Source organism: Phallusia mammillata, chromosome 2 (genome assembly GCF_965637545.1).
Source record: "Phallusia mammillata chromosome 2, kaPhaMamm4.hap1.1, whole genome shotgun sequence".
In the NCBI taxonomy this organism is placed as follows: domain Eukaryota; kingdom Metazoa; phylum Chordata; class Ascidiacea; order Phlebobranchia; family Ascidiidae; genus Phallusia; species Phallusia mammillata.
In genome coordinates, this window is record NC_137253.1 from 2434892 (window position 1) to 2456508 (window position 21617).

At 36.4% G+C, this 21617-nt stretch overlaps 3 long non-coding RNA genes across 3 annotated transcripts; 1 reads left to right on the plus strand and 2 right to left on the minus strand.

Annotated features, from left to right (window-relative positions):
• Positions 1 to 538: 538 nt before the first annotated feature.
• Positions 539 to 1897, minus strand: LOC145214025 (uncharacterized). The gene is made up of 2 exons (XR_013856954.1): positions 1677 to 1897; positions 539 to 1396 (listed from the first exon to the last, which is right to left on the minus strand). It is a non-coding gene; the product is annotated as an uncharacterized LOC145214025 (long non-coding RNA).
• Positions 1898 to 9693: 7796 nt separating this feature from the next.
• On the plus strand, positions 9694 to 13472 carry LOC145214802 (uncharacterized). The gene is made up of 2 exons (XR_013857130.1): positions 9694 to 12302; positions 12560 to 13472. It is a non-coding gene; the product is annotated as an uncharacterized LOC145214802 (long non-coding RNA).
• Positions 13473 to 16267: 2795 nt separating this feature from the next.
• LOC145214001 (uncharacterized) lies at positions 16268 to 18262 on the minus strand. Its single transcript, XR_013856948.1, has 2 exons — positions 17437 to 18262; positions 16268 to 17195 (listed from the first exon to the last, which is right to left on the minus strand). It is a non-coding gene; the product is annotated as an uncharacterized LOC145214001 (long non-coding RNA).
• Between the last annotated feature and the right edge of the window lie 3355 nt (positions 18263 to 21617).

Sequence of the window (21617 nt, forward strand, 5' to 3'; positions counted from 1 at the left end):
TAATTCCTAATTCCGTTGTGCTTTTATTAAATCATAAAGGGAAAGTAGGCTACTGCTGCCTGACGAAACTGTTACACATTCCGTCAGGGTTAACAGGCTGGAGGCAATTCCTTTGTTTTCTAATTAAATTAAATTAGGTTACAAAGCGTGTTGCGCTTAACTAATTTCTTTCGCACAACAGCATTTTTGAATCCGACCCTTTAACGCGACCCTCTCGCTTGTTCTCCGGTTTACACTCAAACAAGCTTTAGCACAATCTTTTACCTTTAACCCTTTGAGGGACACACTTTTTTGTGCACTGCTTTTTTTAATTCAGTCAACAAATCTTAGTTAAAATGGGTCAAAAAAAGTATTCCCCCGAAATTTTTTTTGTAATTTCTTAGTTTGTTTATTTTAGAGCATGGTACATATATGTACCAGCAACCATCTGGGGGAATTATTTTTTGAAATTTTTTTTTTTCAATTTTGGTGCAAATCCATTATTATGGTAAAAAATGTATTCAAGGATCACTGTAAGTAAACTTTGTTAACTAACAAATACTTGTATTCTATGTATTTGATTAGTAAATACAAAACAACAAACAAAACCTAGTCAACAGCATACAAAAATGCGAGAAAACTTGTAAGTATAGAATAATGGTGCAGGTATTTCAACAATAGTTGTTGTCATTACCAGTGTAGGATTTCAGTTCAGTAAACTTAGCTTCACAACAATATAGAGATGAAAAGGAAATGCCAGTTTTGTACGAAGAAATCATAGATAGCAAATGGTAACAGGTCACAAAAAATTGAAATACAACAAAATCAAGCACAGAAACTTATTTTTTATGATAAAGTTTGAAGGATTTCCTATCCTTTGCACAACAAAGATATGTGTCACACTGGACATACTTGTTGTTGGTCCTGTTCTGAATCTTTTGACATGTGCAAAGCTTACACCTTTGTATATTGTTGATCTTGTCAATTGTATTGACTTTGCTAGATCTTTTCTTGCAAATACTAGAATTGTGGCCCTTGAAATTTGATCACATGTTCATCAACGGAAGAAAATAGGACTGATAGAAATGATGAATTAAAATGCTGTAGTACTGGCCTAATTTTAAAAGCCCTTTCATACATTGGATCATTTCTCGGTTTCATATTTTCATTGTTGTTGAAGTTCAACTTGCTACAGATCTCTTCTAATCACTAGGATTTTGCTTTTTTGCTACCGTACAATCAAGCATTGAACTGGCAGCAACAATTTGGAATCTTTTAAGAGAACCTTAACATCTTCTGCATCTAAAGCAAGGTCATCTTCAGTGTCGCTAACATCAGCAAACAAAATTTCCTCCACGATGCTATATGTCAATGGAAAAACTAACTTTTTGTTCCTGTCACTTTTGTTCTGAAATGTCTTAAAATACAAATAAAAAATACTAAAAACCTTAAATGTGCTGTTTTGTAGTTCTAATTGGACTTAAAAAACAAACAACAGCATTTTTCAACAAAACCGAAAACTTTGACTTTTTTTCCCCAAATGGACAGTGGTACATATATGTACCATAACATGTATGTCCAAAATTTTTACATTTTTACTAGGGTTTTATTTTTTAAAACTAGTAATTATTGACAACCAACACATAAACAATAAAAAACGTTATCAGTCACTTGTTTTTATGTTTTTGTATACTTACCAGTAAGTGAAACAACTATGCCCTTGAGAATGACCGAAAACTGACTACTTTAAGGCACAAAAACAGCTGATCTGAAGGTGGCAAGTGCAAAAAAATCATAGAAATATAAACATTAAATCCACATTGAGAGGTTGTGTGAAAATTATATCGATCGAACAACAAATTAATTTTCTACGATGCTTCAAAGTTGTGGTACATATATGTACCAGTAACCCTCAAAGGGTTAATTAATTTAATTTAAGCCAAACACTAGACTGGCTGTTCCGGTCGGGAAATTTGTTATTGTAGCGGCCTCTCTCACTACCGTTATATCGTGTGCCTTCACATAAACACCTCGCTACAATATTTCTTTTACTCGAGATATTGACGTTTAAGAAAAGTCGTCGAAAACCACCGGTCCGTAAGGGGACGTAAAACTTGCTCAATGTTCAATTTGAATCAAGGTTGTAATAGCTGTAATTGGTTTTCAGTGCTGAACATTTGTGGTTTTTAAAGACCGGCCCGTGATAAAAATTTCAGCTTTAACACGGTACACAATACAAAAAAGGTTGCCGACCCATGCTTTAGAAATTTGTATGTACCGTATTACATTGCATGACGGAAAATACATACTGATTTAAGTGCATTGAAGGTTTCAGTTTAGTTTGTCAGCAGTTGACTGTTTTAAGTGGTAAAATGCATAAATCCGCTCCCGGAGACTTAAGAATTTAAATGGTTTGGACAATAAAAGTCTCCACTAAATATACAAGAAAACTGTTGTGTTGCGCTTGCCACTTGTCCGTCGAAACAGGCTTTCAAAGTAGGATAAAACCAACAAATTTCGATCACGTTTACAAAGGGTCACTTAACCGCTCTAATAAATATTTGAAACGAAACTTCAAGTTTTCAGGGTACAAACAAATTTCATTTAACGATAATCAAATAGTGAAACAGTTCAATTATCTTTAAACATTAACAGGTTAAATTTACTGTCACTGCCCAACCTTGATTAACATAAAAAAAACGAAATTGCGTTTGCAATACCTTCAACAAAAACGTTTCTGTTCTTGTACATCACTGCTAATATCACCTCTGTTTTAAGGCAAAAAAGGCGCTCCGAGATGTAATTTACGACAAATCATTAGAGTGACCAACAAATTTCTATTCGCAAAATAGTTTTTACCCTCACACATTTCTCTTATAAAGAACAGCGTAGCTACAAAGGACATGGAGCAACGTTTCGGCCGACAACGCATTTGCAAAGCTGATACGTTAAAGCGCGGCGCTTTTCACTTTACGACACCTCAACAAAAGGGCTTCATAAGTCAGCCCAGACAGCGGGTTGAAGTCACCAGACCGTGTGACGGAAGACTGTAGAAAAAACGCTTCACGGTGAAGTGAAAGACAAAATCATGGAAAATGTCCGTTTGAAAACAAGAACTCTATTTTTATTGACCAAGTCTGACCGCTACAGAAGCTCTAACTCACCCTTGTATTGCAATTCATAACGCATTAGAGCTTTTTTGTTTTAGTATGTGGATTTTCAAGCCCTGGTAAAACGCCAAGCTCTTAAAATCCTACGCAACCAGTTGATGGACGATATTCAATGCTGCATTAGGTTACACCCAACTCTGAATTGATTCTTGGCCGAATCTAACTTATTAATTTGTTCTCGGCTTGCGTGTTTAAATTATGGACAACCGCGAGACAGAATTCCTATTTGGCTTGTCCTGGCCTTATACTTAAAATAGCTCCTTGTTACCCTCCCTGACGTTGCAACATCACCTTCTTGTTTATATCCATTTTCTACTGACAGACGTCATTGAATCAGTATCTTAATAATAATTGTTTAATATGAAACATTGCGGAAACCTGCTAATTGCTGCTTTGTAGTTATTACGTAGTTTCCTGTCAAATCACTGCAGTGTTATCAGTTTCTGACATTCTTGAAAGCTTATGTCACAATATACTTTTGGTGTTGAAATCGTTGTTGAAAATGTTCTCAAGTCCTACCACGTCGCTTATAGCAACTTAAAAGCTTGTTGTTCAACTGGTGTAATGCTAAACCAAATACTAGTTGTGATATATCATTCATTGCCCTGAAGAAGCCTTACAGTTCTGGTGGGCGAAACGTCAGCAAAAATACTCGAAACACCAACTAGTATTTTGTTTAGCATTATACCAGTTGAACGACAAAATTGTTAAAAATGCAACATAGTGGACGAAACACCTGTTCAGTATTAACAAAAAGTGTTGGGTTGGGGTTGAATGAACGGCACTGATGCGTAACGGGTAACCAGCCACCAGGAACGACGTCATACCACTCGCTACTTCAGTCGAAACTTTGATTTTCTACGATTTAACAACCGAGAAGCTTTAATATAACCGTGTCACAAAAATTGTTTGAAAGTTACATTTAAAAATGTAAAGCAGTAAAAAACAACGTAAGTTATTTAATCAAAGCACGCCAGCCCTTCAAAAGTCGAATTAAGTCAATCTTTCAAAGCATTTTCATCCGGCAAGGCGTTAGGTTGTACGTTACATAGTATAGTCACATTGGGCAGCCAGGCTCAACATTCGAGGCTGAACCTAAATGTTTGTTGAGAAGCCTTAAGGCAGGGGTTCTTAACCAGGAGTGCACGCACCCTCAAGAGGTGCAAGAACTGTTCCTAGGGGGTGCGGAGAGTCTGAATCATTAAGGTTTGTAAGGTCTTTCTTTTTTGGAAAGGGGTGCAGCAAGGAAAAAAGGTTAAGAACCACTGCCCCAAGGGTTGTTGACAAGCGAAAACAAAAAAGACATACACAATGAACAATAACAACAAATGACTTAAACAAGGCGTTTTAGGACTGCTGGGCATTAGGTTATATTCAACTAGATACTATTAGCTAGGTAATCTATATGACACAAAGTGTGAAGACAAGCCCTAGTCAAACCGGTTTATTAAAATAAAGCCAGAACCCGGCCCGACTAACAGGGTCTGGTTCGTTACATTAACGCCTTATAATAACAGTGTAGCTGCAGCGCGTCATCGAACTACAGGCTAATTGTGCCTTCCACTTTTCTGCGCTTTAAAACCTTATTATGTTGCTCCGTTATTCTGGACTTTTTTACTGCAACTGTGTCTCTATGTTTGACTTTAACAAGATAAAGTAACTCTCACCACAGAAGTCTAACCCGGGCTTGGTTTGTTTCTGCTTGATCAAGTGCAAGTGCAGAGCGAAGCATGGTTCAGTGGAAATAAACGACTCATTACGCCACCTGATGGAAAAACAAAAGTAAAGCACCATCCAAAATACAGCGCTATATATCAAAATAATTACAACTGCTTTTTGGCGACATGTTGGACAAGGCTACAAATGGTTGAAAAAAAGATATTACTTTTGAGAGCCTGACCCTGATAAAAAAGGAAAAATTGCACTATTAAAACTTAAACTATTAAAGTGCAAATGTTTTTTTAAAGTAACTAATTAATTCAGGCATTGTGGTATTTCATTATTTTCACCTTTAAACTCATTTTAGTGGGCAAAAACCACAACAACAATACAAGAACATTGCTAATTTTAGGCATTTGTAAATTGAGTAAAAAAGGTTTACAAAATTCACATAAACCCACACTGTGCAGACAATAATACAAGTTATACGACGAAACATTTCATATACAGTAACTTGTAGGCGGAGTGTGGGAACCTAATTAACATATAATTTTCTATGACGTCTTTGTTTAATGGGTTTATTCCTTGTTTATTCAATATTGACGCAACATATACAGTAGACCAGGGGTCGGCAACCTTTAAGCTTGTTATTTCCATGTGGTAATGGCTTCGTGTACTAACATGTTTGCGGGCAATAGTGGATTCTGTCAGGTGATCGTAATAGTGAGCAGAAAAAAGAGTGTTTTGTGCATGTAGGCTGGATTTTACGACAACGTTATTACTAAAAACTGAAAACAAGCAATGTATCAGGAAAAATTAGTACTTCAATATCAACACGCAAATCGGTTGGCGTGCCAGCGGTTGCCCTGGAGTAGACTGAGCAACCGAGAATGGAAATACGTAACTAAACCAGTCAATAAATTTACGTGAAATATATAACTTATATATTTCGCCTAACTGGCATTTCAAACGACAGGATAAAACAGTAAAACAATAAAAGATGAATAAAAGTAATTAATACGTCACAATGTAGTTAAAAATACAACAAATGTTTTCCATGCTCAGTTATTTATTCTCATAAACAGTCATTGTCAATGACCATGCTGTATGTTGGAGGATCTAAAACTGTCCAGTATAATTACTCTTAGTTATATAGGCTAAATGTTGGACGGGAGAGAAATCGGTTTGTAACTTTTGAAAACTTTATCTAAGATAAATTGCCCGTTACGAAGCCAGTCCAGCATATGGACCCCCTGGTTTTCCGAGGCATAGACATCCTTAGCGCCACCTACCGATATTTATACAAATATAAACAACCACCAGCCAATGCAAAAGATCCATTACATAACACTTTATCGTTTGTCCTGAAACAATTATCTAAGAATGCGTTTTTTCAAAATTGTTATGATTTCTTATTACGATATATTAGCCTCCAAAATCATCAACTAAAAAGTTTTTTTGTTTACGTTTATTTTTATGTTTGAACAAGACCTTTATGTTTCGTTTGTAAAACTGTTTCTTACTGGTATAATCAACTAAACCAAGATTTCCGTCAAGCATTTTAAAATGGAGAAATTGAAAGACTTCAATTAGCTGCGGACCACTAGGAAACTAAACGATAAACAGTCAATAACGAGGAAATGTGTAAAACAAACAACAACTTGTATTTACTTCCCAAATTCATATAAAAACTTACTCTTTGTTCTAACCAGGTGTTGTCAACTTAACTCTAATTAGCTTCAAATACAAATCCAGCAAAATACATGTATGTGCCAAGATGCTTCACCGATAAGCGGTAAAATTCTTTTTACCCTTTACCAACCATAAAAATTCCTCAACGGTTCGTCAAAGTTCTTCTGCAAACAATTTCGAAACTGTTTTGTTTGCTTCGTTTCGGAAGCGGAGTTTCCCTGCATATCTTGTTTGTTTCTAAGCCATTTTCTCCTATAATTTTGCCTTTTTTAATTTTTCATGCCTTGCTGCAGCACGTGGCAGGATAACTAAAAGTCAGGAGTGCAGCTGCACCCCTCGACCTCCCCCTTAAAAAATAAACACCGACCAAAGGTGCAGGTAAGTTTCTGCAAGACTTTTGTTTAAGCAAAACAATCTTTCAAAATTATGTAATATTTGTTTAAATCACTTCAAGAATCCCAAGCTGCACTTGGCAAAATTAACCCCTTTTAAAATAAACGTACCACCTTATCACTGTTTGAAACAGGTGTTATTTTTTTGAAGTCCATAAATTAAGGATATGCTTTACGCCATATTTTTATCTCTTGGGTTAAAAACCAGCAAGATTTTTAGCTTAAATAAATTAACCAGAGTGAAAGTGTTAAAGACGTTTAAGTGCTGATCCCATAGTTACGAATTTACGCACACCTTAACTAAATCAGACTATGACAAAAACAAAGAAATAGGATGGAAAAAAATAACAGCTAACTAAAAAATAAAGGCGTCGATAATTATATCAACTGTTACCAAACAAAATCGCACAGTCAGTCACGTGATACACATTGTACTATTTTTATCATCGATGTTTGAAGGTCATTACAAGGTGAAACAACACGTACGTAACAACAGACATACAGAGGTAACTGTGCACAACAAACCACATTTGTAGATACATCATATCAGTGTTATTGTCCTTTTATGCGACACAATATATTAGGCTTAAAAAAACCCATGATAAAAAAATTAAACCCTGATCAACAAGTTTGGCGCGCAACATCAGAGGTGACTGCGTAAAATGAACGCCAGAAAACACTCGGGTCATAATGGTGAGAGTCCCGGATGTAACCCACTGGAGGTGCAGAAACTTCTAGAAAATAAAAAAATGCTGCGAAAATAAGCTACATTGGAACGTTGTTAGTTGCGTAAGGATTGTTTGAAAATTTATTGCCAGTCATCGATGTTGAGTTTTTCGTTCCAAGTTTTTGTTGAAGTTTGTTACACGCACTTTAAAGACAAGCTTTGTTTTCAATCCTTTTTTAAATATAGTAGATTGTGTGGCAATGTATATTCGTTCACTTTCGAGTTGGGCTTTTACCGTTGTTCTGTAACATCCACGCAAACACAAGATGTCATAAAACAATGCAAACACGTCGCTAACGCGCGTGATTAATCTAAATATGGAAACCGCGAGAAGCGATAGACCAGCACGCGTCATCGATATTAAACAGCCACGTGATATCTCGTTGTCATGGCGACCGTTCCACCAGCTTGTTTGCGCAATTTGCTGCGACGAGAAGAAAAAGGCTGACGATCGGGCGTCGGCCTCTCCCAGCGTTTGTGAGCGCACAGTCGAGCATTGTGACGTGACAGACAAGCAGCACCGAGATCCTAAACTTGGAAATTTTTGCCCGCAAACTTAAAGTCGAACTTAGCATTTAGATCAAAGTAAAAATTTTTGTTGAAACTTTGGGAAGAATCGAAAAAATGAATTTCATGAAAACTTCTCTTCTCCTCGCCTTTGTTTTCCTCGGTGAGTTGCTACATTTTAAAACATTTTTTGCGTTGTTGTATTTTATAAAGTGGTTCTATATTTTTCAAGTTTTATATTATATTTTGCTGTCAAGGAATTTATGGACTTGATAATTTAGCTATTTTAGATGTATTTTGACATTTCTATGCCCCATTTACGACGCATTTGTCAGGGACCCTGGGGTAATAACACGATGACGCTTATTTTTTAAACGAGAGGAGAAAATAAGAAGGAAAGACTGTATGTCCTATAGTTTTCAAACAATTGGTTTTCTCGCGAAATTATTTTTTTACGTGAACTATTTTTTCGGTATTTTTGAGTCACCTATATTGGGGCAAAGAAAATAAATTCAGATTTTTGCCTTGCATCAAACAATTCTAGGCGTCTAGCTAAACAGTTCACACAAAACCGACTTTGTCTGGTTAACATATTTTCAAAAAAGGTCAAAACATTTTAAAGTTTGTTTTCACTTTCTATGTAAAAAGACAATAAATAAACAAACAAAATTAAAACCTATTTAATAATTTCAGGTTTCTATTTCTATACTAAGATTAGGTTTTGTTAAGGATGGTGGAATTAATATAGAGCATCAAGTCAGAACCTAGTTAGCACAACTGCAAAAAACCAACAAATCTTCAAATTACTGACTTTTTAGAATCATGCACACCTTTGGGAGAATTACACTGAAATTCTGGGAATCCCCTAACGGTGCTTTTGGACGTTCGAATGTGTCATTATTCACACTATTTTAAGTTATAAAACCAAAACACTTGATTTATTCGATTGTAAACCGCGGCTTATAAAGTTTGTGCTGCTTATAATCGGGTACGACTTACAATTTGATTTTTGATCCTGTTTCTACACCTCTGCTTTTTGATTTATTCCCGTTTCTACAGATTGTGCGTTCTGCTGGGCACAGTTATCTTCGCAACTTAAGTGTATGGGCAAATAGTTACACTATGTAACAACAAGAAAGTGAATTGTGAAACAATAGTATATAACCTCCCTAAGTGCGGCTTACAATCGAGGGCGACTTACATTATTTTTACCACCTTAACATGCGGCTTACAATTGAATAAATACGGTAGTTCAATAAACACAAACATCCATTACTAAATTAGATTGCCTCAAAGATTCCTATTTTTTTTTTTTTCCATGTACAGATCTTTCAAACCAGATTAAGTTAAAATGTAAGACGCATAAAACCAGTTCTGCTGTTGACCGGAAAACTTCGACAATGTGCACCATTTTAAAACGGATTCTCCCGCTGTTAACGTCTACGCTATACGGAGTTATTATAGCTTTAAGTGCAAAACATTGACTTTTATCAGTTGTATTCTGAAGTAGAAGGCAAATCACAAAAGCTCAACGAAATATCACGTACAATAAATGAAAGTGAATTTTCCCCCAAAATGCCACTATTTAATGTAAACATATTTCCTCGTTCGGCCCACAAATTAACTTCACTTTTTCGAATAAGTTTTTTTGAGATTACTTTCAAATAAACAAAGGTTAAAATTTTGGCTCTTTAGCTTTAATCTGGTGCTTCTGTTTGATTTTAATAAACATAATTAAACTTCACTGGACGTCACACAAAACTGCAAATGACGAATTTTCACAATTTACGAAACAATTTACATTAATAGAGTTAAGCGGAAACATTGCTAACGTATATTGCTTTTAACATTTGCTAGAAAACCTGGCAAATTTCAGGAAACAGTTTCTTAATATTCTTTTTCGCAAGTGTTGTGCTTAAGCAGCAATTGTCACGTATATGTTGCTAGTAGGGCATAAAATACAACATAGCATATTTTTGATCCGCTATAACTATTTGCGTGAAACAAGCTTGTTGCAATCTTAACTTAGAAAATCACAACTAATAAAAAATCCGTGTTTATACAGGTTGAAGTTATTCTGACAATGTTGCCTTGATGCTAAAATTTTACACAAAGTAATCTGCAAGTGCAACAAACTGTTTGCGGAACTAACAAATTTCGATTCGCAAAACAATTTCTTTTCAATCTGTTTCGCGTCTCTACTGTTTCTGAACTACAGCGCAACCAGAGGTGACTTGTTAAAGTTGGCTTGACAACTCAACTGATCCGTTTGAAACATGATCTTCTGAGGACGCCTGAACAAAAGCTTCGTCCCGTTCGTGCCGAGACGACGGGTCGACTTTCACCAGGCCGTACAAGGGCGACGTTTCACGTCAAACACAAGACAAAACAATGCCAGCGTTGAAACAAAAAATGCTATCTTTGTTGCGAAGTTTTAACTGTAGAAAGATAAGTTTAATTCTCGAGTCATTTTAGCTGTTCTGTTTTAATGTAGCATTTTGAAATTGGGAAGTCACGGGTTCTGCACATTAACAAGAATTTATAGACGATTAATCTTCTTATTCTATTGAGCAACGAGTTCTCGCCCTTTCTCTCATGTTTACCCCTTGACAGATTTTGAAGAGAAAATTTACTCCAAAGTTCAACACACTAATCACACATACATAAAACGTTCTGCTTTTCTAAACCTAAACCCGATTGAAAACCTCTGTTGCAGGAAAATATGAGAACATTATATTCAAATTTCCACCTCCAACTATGAATTACATAAACTTGTTTCGAAATAAAAATAAAAAAATTTGCCGGATTTTACGATTTTTCACTCGTTTCAAAACACATGTAACGTACATTTGCCAAACTTATTAAAGTTGGAGTTTTAGAGTCAAAGTGAGAACCGTAGCATTCACCAACTTTGCCACGTTTGTTTATCTGACTCTGCTACGTAATGTATCTCAAGCATGCAAAGCAGCGTTTATTATATTGCAGAGTTAGCAAAGTTTACCGGCAAATTTATTAGTATAGAGAACGAGTTTCAAAATACCGATAGAGTGATTCAACTTATAACAAAACTGGTGGGTTGGGGGTCGCTGAACGGCATTGATGCGTGACGAGTAGCAGACCATGAATGACATCATACGACCCACCCACGTCAGCTCAGTTGATGCAAAGTTTGATTTTCTGCGATTTATCGACTAAAAAACTTCGTAACATATCCGCGTCGCGAATAAACTGTTGAAAGTTAAATTGAAACCCACGGTTAGGAAACATTGTAACTGGTTAACGAATCACAGCACGACAAACCTCACCCGATCCGTCAGCAAGTCCTCGATTAGAAGCGCTTGTGTTATGAAACAATCCCCGTTTCTTATCGGGCGGTGTTATAATTTTAGAACATGTGTTATAACACAGCCCGATTTTATCGGCAATGGTAGTGGAGCATTAAATTTATTTTTCATTGAAAAATATTATATTTTCTGTGGAAATAATCACAGGTGAAATGGGTTTTACATGAAATTGGCAGTTAAATGTGAAATGTTATGACAAAAGCAAACGCATTTTAAGCAGTGAAATAGGGGTGACACTAAAACGCTGAATGGGCGGGACGTCGCGGAAACCGCTCAATATGGGGTAAATTGCTGACGGTTAGTGCTATTAGGGTTAGGTTGAGGTTTTATAATAGTATATGAATCAAAAAATGTCCCTGCCTAAAACTTATTTAACTATTTCCTGACATTAGGCAAAAATGCTATGGCGGGACGTCGCGGGAGATGGCGGGACGTCGCGGGAGATGGCGGGACGTTTCGGGCGCGAAATGTAGTGTTCGGCGGAATTTTTTTTAATGATTTTCTATTATAAAACCTTATCCCAACCTTAATAGCACTAACCGTCAGCAATTTAACCCGATATTTAGCGGTTTTCATGACGTTCCTCCATCTCCCGCGACGTCCCGCCCTCCATTCCGCCCATCCCGCCCATTCAGCGTTTTAGTGTCACCCGTGAAATAGCAGCAGTTCCAGATTGTTAGGAGGCATCCATGTTCTGATAACAAATGGAGTAATGAAAAGTGACAGTTCAGGGTGGGGGAAGCATTTTTAGTGCTTCATGAAGCAAACTAAGTCCCAGCACACTATCAAATGAAGGACATGGGACATTGTATTTGAAAAGCAATGATACATGGTAAGTGGTTGTCAATTGTCATGATATGCTTGTCATTCTCAACTGTTTCTATTATTTTAGCAGATGGTAATTTGTTATTTTTTTAGGCATGTTTAAAAATATGGTAGCTTGCTCATCTCTACTGTGATCCTGGTTTTGTAAAACATTGGCTTTCATTTCGACTGGCCTAACTCAAGCATTTTCCTGTAAACTCCTACTTTTTCCTGTAAAGTCAAATTAAATCTTGCATACATTTTTTCTTTTATTTTTTGTTGTAGTTCAACATCTGGAAAACTGAATAGAAGCAGAAAAAAAAAACAGCAGAATCATTCCTAAGGTAATTCAAGATTGCCTTGGGTGACATGGAAGAAAGTAATTGATGTGGAAGAATGGTGTGAGTGAAATGAGCTCACTGAAGTGTCAGCTAAATCATTGATGCATACAAAATGCTTCTTCCCTCACTTGCAGGGGAACATTTTATTGTAAGTTATTCACCACACACTTCAGTTTTACATGAATATGTGTGTTTTTTGTCGCTGTACTACCCGAAAGGAAGTTTATTTAACAATTCTTGTGCCCAATTTAAAGCAAACTAGTTATGTTAGATGTGTTCAATGATTTGTTGGTGTTATTTTAATCTCGTACCCAAATTAAGGTAAACTTGTTGTGTTGGTTAGATGTGTTCAAACATTTGTTGGTATTAATGCTGTCTTACCTACATGACATAATCATGGCATCGTTAAAAAAGCGTCTTTTGGGTAAATATTTAATACATTTTCACTTTGGAGTAGACTCTTTCAGTAAAAGTGATTCATTAGACAGAAATGAAAAACTTTTATTTTTGACCAGTAATCTCCATGATAGCTTGTTTGCCAGGATTGTTTGATACAACCTCATCTTTCACATGATAGCTGGTTTAATTTTATTTCAGTAACTCGCAACACATTGCATTTTCAGCTGTACAATGTTGTTTCACTTTCCTTGTTTCTCAGTCTGTTTACCCTTTTTAGTGTACTCATTGTAAATGCAGGTTTTTGCTTGATAAATCAAGCTTCTAATTATTTATCCTTTTCACATTTATTTTTTCTTTCATATAACTGTGGCACCCAATATGAGTATGTTATTGTGTGGGAATTGGGTTTATGAGGTGCTTCATTTTTTTTCATTAATAAAATGTTGCCCTTAACTGTGCATTTGTTATTTCATCATTTTAAGTACTAGTCTTAACTGGTATAAAATCAAAAGGGCTTGATGTAGACAAAACGGTTTTCAGAGGTCAACTCTAAACTACATCTAGTAAACGCATAAAAAGTATCTTTAGAATCTAACCACCACATCATAAATTAGAGGCGTACATCATAAGCGAACGAAGGGCATGACCGCTTTAAAATGATTTTTCGCGCTGACGACCCTTGTAGCATATACAGGCTCCAGATCACGAACGGTTTAAGTTAAATGAAAACGGTTTTCACAGGTCAACTCTAAAATGCATCTAGTAAACACATACCAAATATCTTTAGAATCTAACCACCATACTATAAATGAGAGGCGTACATCATAAGCGAACGAAGGGCATGACCGCTTTAAAATAATTTTATGCGCCGGCGACGTTTGTAGCATATACAGGCTCCAGATCATGAACGGTTTAAGGCAGGGGCGGGCAACATACGGCCCGCGGGCCGGATCCGGCCCGCGACGGGATTTTGAGCGGCCCGCAGGCAGTTTCTGGTCTTACATGATAATGTGGCCCGCGGCCACAGTCTGCCGCATTCCCCCACTACTTGCTTACCACGTCAAATTATAGTTGTAACTTGTAACGGACAGTAACGCTCCCCAATAGCAAAAAAAACTTTCCCGCCGTTGTTACCATTGCACGATACATCCATTGTTACGACATAACTGCTAACCTTGTGTGTGGCCTGCTTTCACGGTTTCCTTTGTTTCCACACGTGTAGCCTAGTTAGTGTTTCAGCGGTATCTAAGTCCCTGGTGTATGCATTAAATTTGCTGTGGTGAATAATTTTATGTTGTATCAGTTAGATTGTTTGGACTGTATTGTAATTGTGACATTCTTGATCGTATTTAGTTTAGGTGGTCAAAAATCCGTCTTAAATCACTGGATAAATACGCGATTCAGGAATCCGGCCCGCCAAGTACTTCATTTTCCCATATCAGGCCCGCCGACTGGAGAAGTTGCCCGCCCCTGGTTTAAGGTAAACAAAAACGGTTTTCACAGGTCAACTCTAAAATACATCTAGTAAACGCATAAAAAATATCTTAAGAATCTAACCACCAAATCATAAATGAGAGGTGTACATCATAAGCGAACGAAGGGCATGACGGCTTTAAAATGATTTTATGCGCTGACGACGTTTGTAGCATATACAGGCTCCAGATCATGAACGGTTGAAGTTAAATGAAAACGGTTTTCACAGGTCAACTCTAAAATACATCTAGTAAACACATACCAAATATCTTTAACTTCTAAGAAGAACATCAAAAACAAGAGGCGTAGGCTACATCATAAGCGAGCGCAGGACACGACCGCTAGTGCTGTCGATTTCATGTAGCATGTAGATTTCTTGTAGCTTGTAGAATACAATCTCGACGTATAGTGATGATGAGCGCCTCTTTATTTTAGGGTAATGATAAGAATTGATTAATATTTTGTATGCGTTCACTAGACGTAGGTTTAGTGACAGTTAATCTGTGAAAACCGTTTTCAATACTTTATGTCGTTTGTGTTTTAGAGCAGTGCTTGTCAACCTTTTTTGAAGCGGTACACCCTTTTAACGTTAACTCAAAATTTGTACACCCCAGTGAAAAATTTATTCAACCCTGTAACACACTGATTCTGTGGTCCTAACAGAAATAATGATGAGCAAAATACCAACAAGCCATAATCCACTTTCTACTTCAAAAAGAACTACCATTAACAATGATTATGAAGTGAAATATTAAACTATGACGTCACAAAAAGAGTTTTGCAGCTTAAAATCTACGTACACTTGAGATGCATGTTGTGCCATATATTGTACACTCCAGTCAGTCTGTTCTAAAACTGAAACCTGCCTATTGTGATACCTAGTCATAGGTATATTATATTTTGTGTCTGGTACACCCCAGTACACCCCATCAAAGTGGTACACCCTTTAAAAATTATGGTACACCCTGGGGTGTACAATACACCCGGTTGAAAAGCACTGTTTTAGAGCCTGTACATAGAGCCATGCTATTGGGTCGACAGCGCATAAAATCATTTTAAAGCTTTTATGGGTTTACTAGATGTGTTTTAGAGTTGACCTGTGAAAACCGTTTTTGTTTATCTTAATCCGTTTGTGATCTGGAGCCTGTATTTGCTACAAGGGTCGTCAGCGCAAAAAAATCATTTTAAAGCGGTCATGCTCTTCGTTTGCTTATGATGTACGCCTCTCATTTATGATGTGTTGGTTAGATTCTTAAGATACCTTTTATGGGTCTACTAGATGTGTTTTAGAGTTGACCTGTGAAAACCGTTTTTGTTTATCTTAATCCGTTTGTGATCTGGAGCCTGTATGCTACAAGGGTCGTCAGCGCAAAAAAATCATTTTAAAGCGGTCATGCTCTTCGTTTGCTTATGATGTACGCCTCTCATTTATGATGTGGTGGTTAGATTCTAAAGATATTTTGTATGCGTTTACTAGATGTAATTTAGAGTTGACCTGTGAAAACCGTTTTTGTTTACCTTAAACCGTTTGTGATCTGGAGCCTGTATATGCTACAAGGGTCGTCAGCGCGAAAAATCATTTTAAAGCGGTCATGCCCTTCGTTCGCTTATGATGTACGCCTCTCATTAATGATGTGGTGGTTAGATTCTAAAGATACTTTTTATGCGTTTACTAGATGTAGTTTAGAGTTGACCTGTGAATACCGTTTTTGTCTACATCAAGCCCTTTGTGATTTTAAACCAGTTAAGACTGGTACTTAAAATGATGAAATAACAAATGCACAGTTAAGGGCAACATTTTATTAATGAAAAAAATAAAGCACCTCATAAACCCAATTCCCACACAATAACATACTCATATTGGGTGCCACAGTTATATGAAAGAAAAAATAAATGTGAAGAGGATAAATAATTAGAAGCTTGATTTATCAAGCAAAAACCTGCATTTACAATGAGTACACTAAAAAGGGTAAACAGACTGAGAAACAAGGAAGGTGAAACATTGTAAACAAGGAAGGTGAAACATTGTACCGCTGAAAATGCAATGTGTTGCAAGTTACTGAAATAAAATTAAACCAGCTATCATGTAAAAGATGAGGTTGTATCAAACAATCCTGGCAAACAAGCTATCATAGAGATTACTGGTCAAAAATAAAAGTTTTTCATTCCTGTCTAATGAATCACTTTTACTGAAAGCGTCTACTCCAAAGTGAAAATGTATTAAATATTTACCCCAAAGATGCTTTTTTAACGCTGCCATGATTATGTCATGTAGGTAAGACAGCATTAATACCAACAAATGTTTGAACACATCTAACCAACACAACAAGTTCGCCTTAATTTAGGTACGAGATTAAAATAACACCAACAAATCATTGAACACATCTAACATAACTAGTTTGCTTTAAATTGGGCACAAGAAATGTTAAATAAACTTCCTTTCGGGTAGTACAGTGACAAAAAACACACATATTCATGTAAAACTGAAGTGTGTGGTGAATAACTTAAAATAAAATGTTCCCCTGCAAGTGAGGGAAAAAGCATTTTGTATGCATCAATGATTTAGCTGACACTTCAGTGAGCTCATTCCACTCACACCATTCTTCCACATCAATTACTTTCTTCCATGTCATCCAAGGCAATCTTGAGTTACCTTAGGAATGATTCTGCTGTTTTTTTTGCTTCTATTCAGTTTTCCAGATGTTGAACTACAACAAAAAATAAAAGAAAAAGTGTATGCAAGATTTAATTTGACAAGTAGAAGTTTACACAAAAATGCTTGAGGCCAGTCGAAATGAAAGCCAATGTTTTACAAAACCAGGATCACAGTAGAGATGAGCAAGCTACCATATTTTTAAACATGCCTAAAAAATAACAAATTACCATCTGCTAAAATAATAGAAACAGTTGAGAATGACAAGCATATCATGACAATTGACAACCACTTACCATGTATCATTGCTTTTCAAATCCAATGTCCCAAGTCCTTCATTTGATAGTGTGCTGGGCCTTAGTTTGCTTCATGAAGCACTAAAAATGCTTCCCCCACCCTGAACTGTCACTTTTCATTACTCCATTTGTTATCAGAACATGGATGCCTATTAGATACAATAACCTTGGCCCATTTTGTTTTTTTGCAGTTTACAATCGGGGAGAATCTGGTACTGCTGCTATTTCACAGCTTAAAATGCGTTTGCTTTTGTCATAACATTTCACATTTAACTGCCAATTTCATGTAAAACCCATTTCACCTGCGATTATTTCCACAGAAAATATAATATTTTTCAATAAAAAATAAATTTAATGCTTCACTACCATTGCCGATAAAATCGGGCTGTGTTATAACACATGTTCTAAAATTGTAACACCGCCCGATAAGAAACGGGAATTTTTTCATAACACAAGCGCTTCTAATCGAGGACTTGCTGACGGATCGGGTGCAAACCTACAAAATACGTTGTATCGAATTAAGTCAGCCTTCAATGCGTTTTCGAGCGACAAAGCTTTGTTTTACAACAATCACTCTCCTGTGAGCTCATAATCACATTTTCCTTGGTAATAACGGTGTAGCTGCAACGTGTTTATCCTCGATCCACTAATTGTGCCTTCCACTTTAATGCGCTCCATAACGTTCAAATGTTGCAGCGTTATTCCCGACTTGGGAACTGCAACTGTGACCCCATGTTTTACTTTTATCACGAAAAAGTAACTCTCGCGACAGAAGTCTTTCCCGGACTTGGGTTTTTTGCCATGGTCAAGTGCATGTGTAGATCAAAGCATGGTTCAGTAGAATTAAATGATTCACTACTCCACCTGGTGGAGAAACAAAAGTAAAGCACCATCCAAAATAATGCGCTATGTAACAAAATAAATACAACTGCTTTTTAGCGACATATTGAACTAGGCTACAAGTTGTTGAAAAAAAGATGTTGCTTTTGAGAGCCTGACCCTGATATAAAGGAAAAAAATGCACTATTAAAACTCAAACTATTAAAGTGCAAAGTAATTTTAAAGAAACTAATTACTTCAGGCATTGTGGTATTTTATTATTTTCACCTTTTAACTCATTTTACTGGGCAAAAACCACAACAACAATACAAGAACATTGCTAATTTTAGGTATTTGTAAATTGATTTAAAAAGGTTTACAAAATTCACATAAACCCACACTGTGCAGACAATAATACAAGTTATACGACGAAACATTTCATACACAGCAACGTGTAGGCGGAGTGTGGGAACCTAATTAACATATAATTTCCTATGACATCTTTGTTAAATGGGTTTATTCCTTGTTTATCCAATATTGACGCAACATATAGAGTAGACCAGGGTTCTGCAACCTTTAAGCGACGCGTGCCAATTTGCTTGTGATTTTCATGTGGTAATAGCTTCGTGTGCCAACATGTTTGTGGGCAATAGTGGATTGTGCCAGGTGATTTTAATAGTGAGCAGAAAAAAGAGGATTTTGTGCACGTAGGCTGGATTTTACGATAATGTTATTATTAAAAACTGAAAACAAGCACTGTATCAGGAAATATTATTACTTCAATATAAACACGCAAATCGGTTGGCGTGCCATGAAAAATCACTTCGCGTGCCAGAGGTTGCCGTCCCCTGGAGTAGACTGAGCAACCGAGAATGGAACAACGTAACTAAATCAGTAAACACGTCTGTATATGGGTCAGGCGCGACAATCCTCACCGCCATCTACCGACAAATTTATTTAATCTGTACAACCACCAGCCAATGCAAAAGAGTCATTACAAGACATTGTCCTGAAACAAATTATCTAAGAATAAGAATCATCTAAGAATAAAAGTAGTTAATACGTCACAATGTAGTTAATAATACAACAAACGTTTTCCATGCTCAGTGATTTATTGTCATAAACCAGTGGTTCTCAAACTTTTGACCGCGACCCAAATCTGAGTTTTATAAATATCTCACGACCCAAGCCTCAAACATATAAAAAATTAAATATTCTTATTAACGAGCCAATTTCGAGGCCACGCCGTCGCCGCATAGGAGTCTGCCCATGTCTAAATGGCTGCAGGCTTAACGAGGTCGATTCGTTTGACAACACTGCATAACAAAACACACATTGTGACTTTGCAGCATCATGATCATTGATAGAAGTGAATCCCAAATCTAAAAAGTTTCCTTGTATGAATACTTAGTAATCCTCAAACGCTAACTGTTACATCTCCACGTCTAGTTTCGCAAGATTACCTTGTCCTTTTATTCCCCGTGCTATGACGTTACAATCGCTATGTGCGTGACAGTAAAATTGAAAGGCTAATGTCGGTATGTTGTAATGATTGGTTCATTTACTGAACAACGTGTCAAATGAGGTGACTTTACTACTACATTAAGAAAATTCGTTTGTGTTTACTTAATACAGTAATAGTTTGTTTGGGCAGAGTGGAATCACTGCAGCGCGACCCATTTTTTGACCCTGCGCGACCCATGTTTGGGTCGCGACCCATACTTTGAGAACCACTGTCATAAACAGTGATCGTCAATGACCATGCTGTCTGTTGGAGGATCTGATGCTGTTCAGTATAATCACTCTTAGTTATATAGGGTGAAGTTGGGAAGGGAGAGAAATCGGTTTGTAAATTTTAAAAACTTTATCTAAGATAAATTGCCCGTTACGAAGCCAGTCCAGCATATGGACCCCCTGGTTTTCCGAGGCATAGACATTCTTAGCGCCACCTACCGATATTTATACAAATATAAACAACCACCAGCCAATGCAAAAGAGCCATTACAAGACACTTTTTCGTTTGTCCTGAAACAATTATCTAAGAATGCGTTTTTTAAAATTTGTTATGATTTCTTATTTCGATATATTAGCCTCCAAAACCAACAGCTAAAAAGTTTATTTGTTTACGTTTGTTTTTTTCTGTTTGAACAAGACTTTTATGTTTCGTTTGTTAAAACTGTTTCTTCCTGGTGTATTCAACTAAATAAAAATTTCCGTCAAGCATTTTAAAACCGAAAAATTAAAAGACTTCAATTAGCTGCGGGCCACTAGAAAACTAAACGCTGAACAGTCAATAACGAGGAAATGTGTAAAAAATACAACAACTTGTATTTACTTCCCAATTTCACACAACAACTTCTACTCTTTGTTCCAACCAGGTGTTGTCAACTTAACAACTCCAATTAGCTTCAAATACACCACAACTCTAGCAAAATACATGTATGTGCCAAGACCGATAAGCGGTAAAATTCTCTTTAACTTTTACCAACCAGAAAAATTCCTTAACGGTTCGTCAAAGTTATTCTGCAAACAATTTCGAAACTGGGTTGTTTGCTTCGTTTCAAAAGTGGAATTTCCTTCCTTGCATATCTTGTTTGTTTCAAAGGTATTTTCTCCTAATTGTGGCTTTTTCAATTTTTTATGCTCAGCTGTAGCACGTGGCAGTCAGGAGTGCAGCTGCACCCCTCCACCTCCCCTCTTTAAAAAATAAACACCGACCGAAGGTGCAGGTAATTTCCTGCAAGACTTTTGTTTAAGCAAGAGAATGTTTCAAAATTATGTAATATTTGTTTAAATCACTTCAAGAATCCAAAATCACTGTTTGAAACAGATGTTTAGTGTTTTTAAGTCCAGAAATTAAGAGTATGCTTTACAACGTCATATTTATATGTTAGGATAAAAAAACGGCAAGATTTTTAGCTTAAATAAATTAACCAGAGCCAAAGTGTTAAAGACGTTTAAGTGCTGATCTCAGTTATGAATTTATGTTCATCTTAACTAAACCAGACTATGACACAAACAAACAAACAGGATGGAAAAAACAGCTAACTAAAAAAATAAAGACGTCGATAATTATATCAATTGTTACGTAACAAAATCTCACAGTCAGTCACGTAATACACATTGTACTATTTTTATCATCAGGATTTGAAGGTCATTGCAAGGTGAAACAACACGTACGTAACAACAGACAGGCAGAGGTAACTGTGCACAACAAACCACATTTTCACATACATTATATAAGTGGAATCGTACTTTTAAGCTGGCACAATGTGCTAGGTAACTTCAAATGCTGGCACGTCATTTTAATACACAAATCCCAATACATCGTTTAACACCGCGTTTCTGCCAAATCTTGTTTT